At 35.4% G+C, this 9,966-nt stretch overlaps 1 long non-coding RNA gene across 1 annotated transcript; it reads right to left on the bottom strand.

The window, feature by feature from the left end:
• Nucleotides 1-733: 733 nt before the first annotated feature.
• LOC141542974 (uncharacterized) lies at nt 734-9,220 on the bottom strand. The gene is made up of 2 exons (XR_012482286.1): nt 9,168-9,220; nt 734-978 (listed from the first exon to the last, which is right to left on the bottom strand). It is a non-coding gene; the product is annotated as an uncharacterized LOC141542974 (long non-coding RNA).
• Nucleotides 9,221-9,966: the final 746 nt, after the last annotated feature.

The raw sequence follows: 9,966 nt of genomic DNA, 5'->3' as shown, positions 1-9,966 counted from the left end.
GGGAAATAGGTTTCACTATTAGTCTTTAAGTAGCCCAGTTTTTTAAAAGACCATTTGCAAAATAGTAACTATAGCAACAATCCCTTCCAAAGATCAGAGGCTTCATTTCACTGAGGCATTTCTATTTAACATTAGAACCACTGTGAGATCACTGCAACCTCTCCCTCTCCACTAAGGCACTCATCTGCTTTGTATTCATGAATATAATTTAGACTAAGTTCAGTCTTAGGGGAGCCCACCTATCTAAAAATGAGGGACCACACTCCTTTTCTTGTATTTTTTAGCTTACTATACTCCACTAGTGGTCCTCACACTTTTTAAACAGGGGGCCAGTTCACTGTCCCTCAGACTGTTGGAGGGCAGGGCTATAGTAAAAACAAAAACTCACACTCTGTCTCCGCCCCTCAGCCCATTTGCCATAACTTGGCGGGCAGCATAAATGTCCTCAGCAGACCACATATGGCCCGAGGGCCGTAGTTTGAGAACCCCTTCAGCTCCTGACCCCTAAAACTCAGGAAAAATGTTAGGTTATATCATATCTACATGTTTTGGATAGCTTAAGGTGAGAGTAGAAATGTATAACATAAATCAGATATGGAATGAGTTTTTATTTGCCATATACAATAGAAAGGCTCTCATCAACTCCTGTTAACAACTAAACAAGTGGCAGTAATAAGTATAGTTACACTCAGCCAGCAATCTAAGACTGAAAACAATAAAAATACAAAATATCTTCAGGAAAAGCAGATTAAGCATTTTATTTCTGGTCTACACTGTCATCTTTAAAACCAACATGTTCTGACAAGTCAAGCCATGGACTCATCCAGTTGGTGGTCTTCTTTTCCAAGAGTTCTGGAATAGTTGGCAGGGACTCCTGAAAAATACAGTCAGAAATGACCCAGGATCTTCAGACCTCTTAAATTCACATGATCAGTTCCAAATCTGTACATGTCCACCTCAAGTTCAATATTAGGTCACCTAGATGAGGCAAAGAAACATAAAGTAAAAGAGGCAGCTAGAGATGTCAACTCAGTCTACCCAATGGAGACTCTCCATTGTGTCTACTGTGGGGGAGCAGCTGATATGAGATGTACTGATGGGGCAGAGTAAAGCCACATCTCCTCCCTGCCTCATAGAAAGTCCTAAAGTTACATAATAATAATAGATATAGCTTTTTAAAAGGTTTATAAAGCTGTTTACCTATGACATTTCATTTTATACTTATAACCACTCTTTAAGGTAGGTACTATAATTCCATTTTAATGATGAGGGATCTGAGAGAGATTAAGTGATTTGACCATGATCACACAACTAGTAAGTGCCTAAAGCAGGATTTGAACTCAGATCTTCATGATTGCAGGTCCAGTACTTTTTAGCTACTGTTCTTGCCATTTGGAGGAATGAAAGAAAAAGAGAAGGTACAAAGTCACTCTCTTTTTAAAGTTCTACTGTATCATCATCCTTTATGATTTAGTGATCGTTACAGGAATTGCTTAATCATTCCCAAGCTTCTAAGTTCTGAGACAACACATATGGTCCCCCAGAAGGAAGCAGAGCAGTTATGCTCATTGATGTCCTGCTATACCTGTTTCCAAATTGTCAGACCTATCCAAATGCAGATTATTTCCTCCAACATTGGCAGTGATTTTACATATTGAGTTCATTTTTTTAAATGCTTGCTTCACAAATATATCGTTTCAAAGTTTATAGAAATATTCATCTACCCACCTCCTTCTCACACTTCCTAAGTAGAAAAAAAAATCAAAATCTGAAAGCAAAGATCACTCTCCTTACCTCCTTTCCTTCACCTACTAACCAATAAAGAAAAGACAAAATGTTAACTCAATAAAAGTTCAGAAATATTTCGAAAACCTCTACATAACAAAACCCATATTTTTTCTTAAATAGAAATGTTCTCTCTGCCAGTTTGCACTGTGCAACCTCGGCCAGATCACCTGGAATGATAGGAATGACTAAGGTAAGGATTTAATGATGAACATGGAAGAGAAGTAATGACTGCAAGGAAGAAGAAAAAAGCAGAAGCATTTGGCAACAACTACTGAAAATAATCTCTGTGAAAGAGATAACTAAAGTTCTTTTGTGGGGAGGAAGTAAGAAAGGAATTTTCCCAGGGGTTCTTCATTTTTTTATATGTCATGGACCTTTTTGTTAGTCTAGGGAATCTTGGACATCTCTTTAGAATAAATGCTTTACATTTATTTTCAATAAATACATAATAATATACAATAATAACAAAATTGTTTTAAGAATAACTTTGATTAAATAAGTTATTTTGACTAAGATAAATACCAAATTAACTATAAAGGACATATAAAGAAAGAGATTCTCTGCATCCAGGGAAAGAACTGATAAATAGAAGTATGTATAGAATAATTTTGGATATATAGATATGTAAAGAGAGAAACACACACACATGTATATACCTATTTGTATCTAATGGTAGCCATGGGAGAAGGGGAGGAAAAAAGCAATTTACATGATAATCTTGTATATTTGAAAGGAATTTAAAGTTGTGCATAGTTTATTTGCAGTTTCATGTATAATCATCTTTTTTTTTTGTTATTATTATCTATGTCATTGAAATACTTATTTTATTCCACAAATGAAAAATAATAATTTTAAATAAATAATTAAAATGCTAAATTTGATTTAGAAGTTAGTAAAAGTTAATAACTCAAGGAAATGCAAATTTTCAATTAGAAACTAGTAAAAATAAAGAAGTAATTTTTCCCAACCAAATTCATGTATCTCCTGAAATCTGTTTACAAACCCTTTGAGGGTCTATGGATTCCAGTTTAAGAATTTCTGTAATTGTTATAAGCAGAGGGAAATAATGACTTTTGTTGCTTTGTTGGTATCTAGTTCAGTGTAGAGGGCTGAAACTTCAAAAAGGTATGCTTGAATCAGACAGCTTAAGCACTTAAGGCTAATTACCTATTCGATGTGAGACAATGACTCTATTAGCATATATTTGGATAAATGGCTCTTCTCTCTCAATGGTGTTTGTTGAATGTTTGGTATTAAGATAATCAAAGGCAAAGATGCAGATGCAACCACAATAATAATTTTGTTCAATAAACCCTTATCAATCAATATTAGAAAAAGCATAAAGCATCCAGTCCATAGATTTTTATTAATGTGCCTGGCAATGTGTAAAGGATTGGAGGGTGGAAGGAGAGAGGAGAGGCACTTGGCTGCAGGATGAGGAGGAGAGAGGCTGGTGACTCTGGACTCCAGGATCCAAGATTTTGCTTGTCTGCCTCCTTCACTTCTCCCCCTAAAGACCAAGGACTTTAATTTATCCTGTACCTGGCTGATCCTGAGGCCCTCCAGGGCTCTACAATTCAGATATAGGAAAGAATAATAGTAATGCCAATAAATGTGATGGTTCAAAATGTCAGAGTCACAAAGAGTCAGGACCTGGCGTCAGGAAGACAAGTCCAAATCTTGCTTTATTGGGCATGAAATTATGGGAAAAAATGCCATCTGTACTATCACCCACATGAGGCTGTTGTATATAATTCAAATGAAATAACATGAATCAGCTTTGTAAACTTTAAAAAGACATTATAAATGATATGTTGTTATCATATGGACAAGAAATAACCTAGCAAGAACTAGTCTAGAAGTCAAGAATCCCTGGATTCAAGTCTGACTTCTAGACCATACTGGCTATATGATATTGGCTCCAGTCATATAAACTCTATTCTAGGCAAATCCCTAAGGCAAAGTAATAGGGGACATTTCCCTGTCCTGGAGTTCCCTATCCCACACAATTTATATCAGCACCTTTTCTTCACAGAAATATTATTTATATTTCTTAAATATTTCTCAATGAAATTTTAATCTGATACTGGGGTTACTCAGGAGTATTGGGGCTACATGCTGTTTGCTGAATATTTGGTATCTCTGCTCTCTACCCACACTAGAACTTCTGAGGAAGCTTTCTTAAAGGGGAAAGAGCCATAATATGGAATCAAAATTACTGCTATACTAATCCAAAGCTGAGGAAGTTAGCACAATATCAATGAAGAAACACAATGAAGGAGGATTATAGGCATTGGTAAAATGGCCATTTGTTTAATTGTAATAGCATATCAGAGGGTGGATTCCTAATCTTGGGGGGATAGGGGAAAGGCTGGAAGATCTGAGTTCAAATTTTGTCTCTGAGAGAGAGATGGTACATGTATTGACAAGATTCACACAACCAGTAATGTGAATCTTGTCAAGACATGTACCATCTCTGGTTTTCAGTTTCCTCATGTATAAACTGAGAGAGATGGGCTCAACCTCTAAGGCTCCTTCCAGAAGTTCCAAGTCTGTTATCCTCTAAGCTTATAAAGCCTTTCAGTCAAAACACCATTCTTTTATGTCAGAGACATGTTTGCTACATTACCTCCTTTGCTACATTAGTGTTACTATGGTGTCACCCATCTCCCAGAATACTTCTCTAGATTTTAAGATTGACTTGCTGGGACAAAGTCTGAACATGATCTGAAGCATATATATTTTGTGCTGATTTTAAAATTCCATTTTAGGCTTATTTTATATAACTCCAGGTATATAGGCATATAAAATAAGTATACAAATAAAGAATTTACTGGAGATAAATTGCAATGTTGCAACTCCTCATTCAGTATGAGATCCCACACGGGGTCAGAACTCACAGTTTAAGAAACTGGGTATAGAGTCACAGGCTGTCACTCACCCTTTGGCTCCACCTCTGGGACCACTTCTTAGCTAGGTTGGGAGTGGGCAGCTGCCAATACCACAATTCATGTCTTTTTATCCTCTTTTAATCCCTTTGGTTACTCCCTTGATTCTTCTTTCCCTCTTTCTGCATTTATGGTCATTTATAAGGGAAAACTATAAAAAACTATATAAAACTATAAAAACTAAATAAAACTATAAAAACTATAAAAAAACTATAAAAAATATAAAAAACTATAAAAAATATAAAAAACTATTAAAAAAACTATAAAAAACTATAAAAGACATCAGAATAGTGAGAAGCAACATGGCATGCTGAAAAGAATATTAAACTTGGGTCCCCAGGATCTGAGAAGCAATATGGAGTAGTGAGTAGGGCACTAGACTTGAAGTAAGGAAGATACCTTAGATACTAGTTGTTCAATTCTGAGCAAGTCACTTCATCTTTTTCTGTGTCTCAGTTTCCTTATTTGTAAAATGAGAGGAATGGAGTCAGATGGCCTCTGAGGTCCCTTCCAAATCTAAGTCTATGATCCTATGTAATGAATTATGTCAATGAACCTGCACAAACATTTCTATCTTACATTCTTGGCAGACAGAGCAAAAGTTCAGAAATTCAATTTTCCAGAGTCCCAGGTAGGGGTTTTAACTGAGGGATTGTACTTATAAACTACCTGACCTTGCCCAACCCTCCTTCATTTAAATCCAATTCACTTGCATTCATGGCATCACCTCTCTGATGTCAGGATCCTCTTTGAGAATGAAGAACATAAGAACAATCTGAGTAGATCAACTTCCCATTAAGGAGTACAGTAATTCAAATCCAATTAGAGCAGGATCTCTCCTGAAGGTAATGTAGTTTGAACAAGAAGAGTGGAACAGAGAATTGGTTTTACTTTCAGGTGATCTTTGATCTCCAGATCTCTGTTTCATCTTGATATCAAGTCTATTTCTAGTTGCATTTAATTTTAATGTATTTTATTAATTAGTCTCTTTAGTACAGAATTAGATGGGAGTAGAAGTGGTTTTGCCATTGGCCTAATTATAGTTTCACTAACAGAGATTGAGATAGGTGCTCATTGGCTGAGCTTGTGGTCCATTTTCCCAACCTATCTCTCTTCATATTCATATCCAGTCTCTTTTTTAAACCCTCAGGGCACAGCTTTTTTATTTTTTTTTAACACTTACTTAGACATAGGTGAAGTCCCAGCCTAGCCCTGCCTCTTCCCTAGGATAATGTGGGGAGATATGGTAGGAGTGACATTAACTACCAGAATCTTTCACTATCTCATCCCCCAGAAATGGGACAAGTTATCTTCTTTTGAGACTCCACCTCCTGTAGATAAGTTAATTGTTTTTTGTTTTTTTTTTTTTTTCATAAAAGAAATTGAATCTGTCCTCAGATCTGATTGGCTCAGATTGACATAGTTTCTTAGTCACCAAAGGGCATATGAAGTTAGTTTCTTCATAGCAGTAATGGTCCTTCAGACTTACTATTCCACAGACTTCTGAGTCACAACACCTTGCTATGTTGACTTGATATATATCTGTAGGAAAACTAAGGAACTAGGGCCTACCTGTTGTATCCGTGAATATCCTTTTTATGGCATGGCTAAGTAAATCACCTTTGTTAATTATTGAATGATCCATGATCATTTCCTTACAGTATCAAACCTAAACCACCAGAGAATAGGCCCAAGCCAAACCTGGCCAATGCAGAGTGACATTACATATATATATATATATATATATATATATAGGCTAAGTTTTTATGAGTGGAAATCCACAGAAAGTCTAATTTTGGTCAGAAATCTTACCAGTAATAGGGGAAGAAATGGGGAGTAAAGAGAGAAAGGATAGCTTGACTACACTGATTTTAATTATTACTCAATAGAATCTACCCACTTCTGTAGGAATTTGCTATCTTATAAGGCTTTAAATAATGCACAGAGAAATTATTTTAGTGATAGTATCTAGTTTAGCTGTTATATTGGAGTTGTCCCAGTACCCAGATGATTATCCATTTCAGAATCATAAGCAATTCAGCTAATTGAATGAGAAGGGGATTTGTTTTGGTTTGAGAAATAAGTTAAATTAGTCAAAGTCCCAACCTCCAGGGAAAGGATGGAGCTTTTTAGATTTGGCTGAAGGCAAACAGGGCCTGAATAAAATCTCCATCTTGGGGAAACAGGAATGGTCTAAATTGGGATTTCTGAGATCAACACGTTTCCATGCTAGATCAAACTATAGTGCACAGCATATCTAAATCCAAGGTCTAATCCAAGAGATTAGACACCATCCAAAGTTAGGAATGAAGTAAGGAATGAGGGACATTCATTCATACATTCATTCAACAAATATTTTCTAAGTCCTTACCACATATAAGCTTCTTGATACAAAGACAAGCATGAAACAGATGCTGCCCTTCAGAAAGCTTACATGCATGTAGTTAAGAAAATACAAAATATACAGTTTAATTTTAAGGAAAGGATACTAACCACAGGAAGCATGCTGCCATAGTCCAAGATACTTCCAAATTGTAATGATACTGGCCAGGTTGATCTCCTTGAGCCTTGGTTTCTTCATTTGTAAAATATCTATTATCCCTCCTCATAAATTGTTATGAGACCCAAAGAAATGATGAAATAAAATGCCCTTTGTAAAACACTAAATAAATGTCAACCATTCTTACTGAATGTTACATTTACACTCTTCTCAGTCACAGAAAAGAGAACACACATCAATGTGTAAAATTGAATAAACTTGGCAAGGAGCAGGGTTCAGTAAATGTTCAAAACTACTTTTGAAACATCTTGAGTACAACCAAACCCTGAAAATACTTTTCCAAGTAAATTTCAATCCCTTGTGGATTTGCAAGGAAATATAATCATTGTGGTTTTGGTCAATCTACAATTAATTCTTCATAATGTCATAGGAGTTTATGAGCTGTTTGACCTCTAAGAAATATTTTGAGCTTTCTTAAGTAGAATAAGCTTTCCCCCACCCCCTCTGCAGAAGTAGGATGGTATATTTTGAGAAAGAAAAGTGGCTTTAAACCCCAAAGAAACTGGATTATATTCCAATGTTAGTAAAAGACATTTTGTTGTCCCTAAAAGTAAAGGTCCCCAGTGCTCAGAGTGCTTAGAATAATAGAGTCAACATGACAGATAGACTCATGGAGCCTTGTGGTAATAAAAGTTAATTGTTCTTGGGAAAAGAGATTGCATTTAAGAGGAAAGGCTATTTTTAGAGAGCATTATGAACATATACAGAATCCCCAAACTATCTTAAACCCTACAAAAATTAGTCACAGACTCTGCTTCTTACAACTTCTTCTTGACTTGACTCCTTGATGCTTCATGTTTATCTGCTTGTTCAATACTAACTTTTGAAAGAGTTAACTATTTTCACTAAATTTGGCACATGATAACACATAGTAAAAGCTAGTTTGATATGGTAGAAAATCCTGAATTTGAATTTGGGATGATATGACTTCCACTCCACTTTAAATATTTGCCACCTCACCTAGATGTTTCTCAGCCTCAGTTTCCTCATCTATAAAAATAAGACAAGGGACAGCTAGGTGGTGCAGTGGATAGAGCACCAGCCCTGAAGTCAGGAGGACCCAAGTTCAAATGTGGTCTTAGATACTTAACACTTCCTAGTTGTGTGACCCTGGGCAAGTCACTTAACCCCAATTGCCTTTGCAAATAAATAAATAAACAAATAAATAAATAAACAAACAAATAAATAAATAAACAAACAAACAAACAAACAAATAAATAAATAAATAATGAAAAAATAAAGACAATAATAGCACATCTAACACCAAATGAACTTTATAAACTCTCTGTAAACCTTAAAACCATAGATTAATTATAGAATTAGTAAAGAAGTAGTAGAAATTTCAATTTGTGTATCATGCTATATCTCAAAATAAAATACATTAATAAAATACAAAATAAAAAGCATTAATCCATTTCTTAACTCATTCTATGATGCCCTTGGAAAACTTTCTTTCATTGTTTACAAATAGCCTCTTCAAATTTTTTTAACTACTATTCCTTCCACCCCTTTGAACAGAAACATAAACTTTTCTTGAGAAATCATATCCTTTGAATGCTTTTCCACTAGTAATTACTCTTTCCAATGTTTTTAATTCATGGGACCTAAGAAGAAAGATAAGTATAATCCTTGCTTGCTTGTGCTATTTCCAAATCAATTGTACCATCATTATTCAATAACATGTTTTGAGTTTCATGCTTATACCACCCTCTCTTCAAACTAGTGGCTATCAGTCATTAAATATCATGTCCTTCGTCTAACATTCTTGCTGTACTTGGCTTTGTCCTATTTTATTCCTTGCCATCATCCTTGGGAATTTCTGTATTCATTTTCACCACCCCTAACAAAAAGCTCATCATACATATCCTCACCTTCCATAGTTCCAGTGACCTACTTCTTCACTCCAGTCACATGCAATTATGATCACATATCCGTCAAAAATTGCACCAACCCCCAGCTCCGGAACTTTTAAAACACATTGTCCAACCACAGCTTCCTCATCTATTTCTTTCTGTTTCTCTCACCCACACTAAACCTCTTTGCCACTATTGTGACCTTCTGTCCCTTGCCAACTCTATCTTATTCCCAACTCTATCTTACTTTACTACAAACAAACTCTGGATCTCATAGTTTTCTATTATGATGATTTCCTAATTAAAGTACTACCCCACAGCAATCCTCATTCCTGGTATAGCCATCTTTGCTCTATTCTATATTAAAGTTCATCTTCTTAAGAATCTATCTATTCTACCACTGTCAAGACTTTTTCCCTTTCCCTACAATGACTTTTTCATGTCTTTTATTTTCTTTTCTGACCACCAATAGTAACAAACCCTGGTGCTACTTACACCCTATAACCTGACCTCCCATTTCACTGAATAAAATTGATATCCTCTTAGATGACCTTGTCCAACTTCTTTTTTTCTATTCCTCAAAATTGCCCAGCACTATTACCACCTCTCTTTTACATCATTCAATAACAAAAAACCTAATTCAACTATCTTCTAAACCTCTTTATGTACACATTTGAGCCTATTGTCTTCTGTCTCCTCCAGGAACTTGATCCAGCTTTCCTCCCTCTCTTTCTACTATCCTTCTTTCTCTCCCTCTTGTTATTTTTCTGATTCATCTTCTCCTTTTTCTTCTTTTCTCTTTCTCATTTTTTCTATC

This window comes from Sminthopsis crassicaudata, chromosome 5 (genome assembly GCF_048593235.1).
Source record: "Sminthopsis crassicaudata isolate SCR6 chromosome 5, ASM4859323v1, whole genome shotgun sequence".
Taxonomy (NCBI): domain Eukaryota; kingdom Metazoa; phylum Chordata; class Mammalia; order Dasyuromorphia; family Dasyuridae; genus Sminthopsis; species Sminthopsis crassicaudata.
Note: the sequence above shows the minus strand (reverse complement) of the source record. Positions and strands in the feature narration are given on the sequence as shown.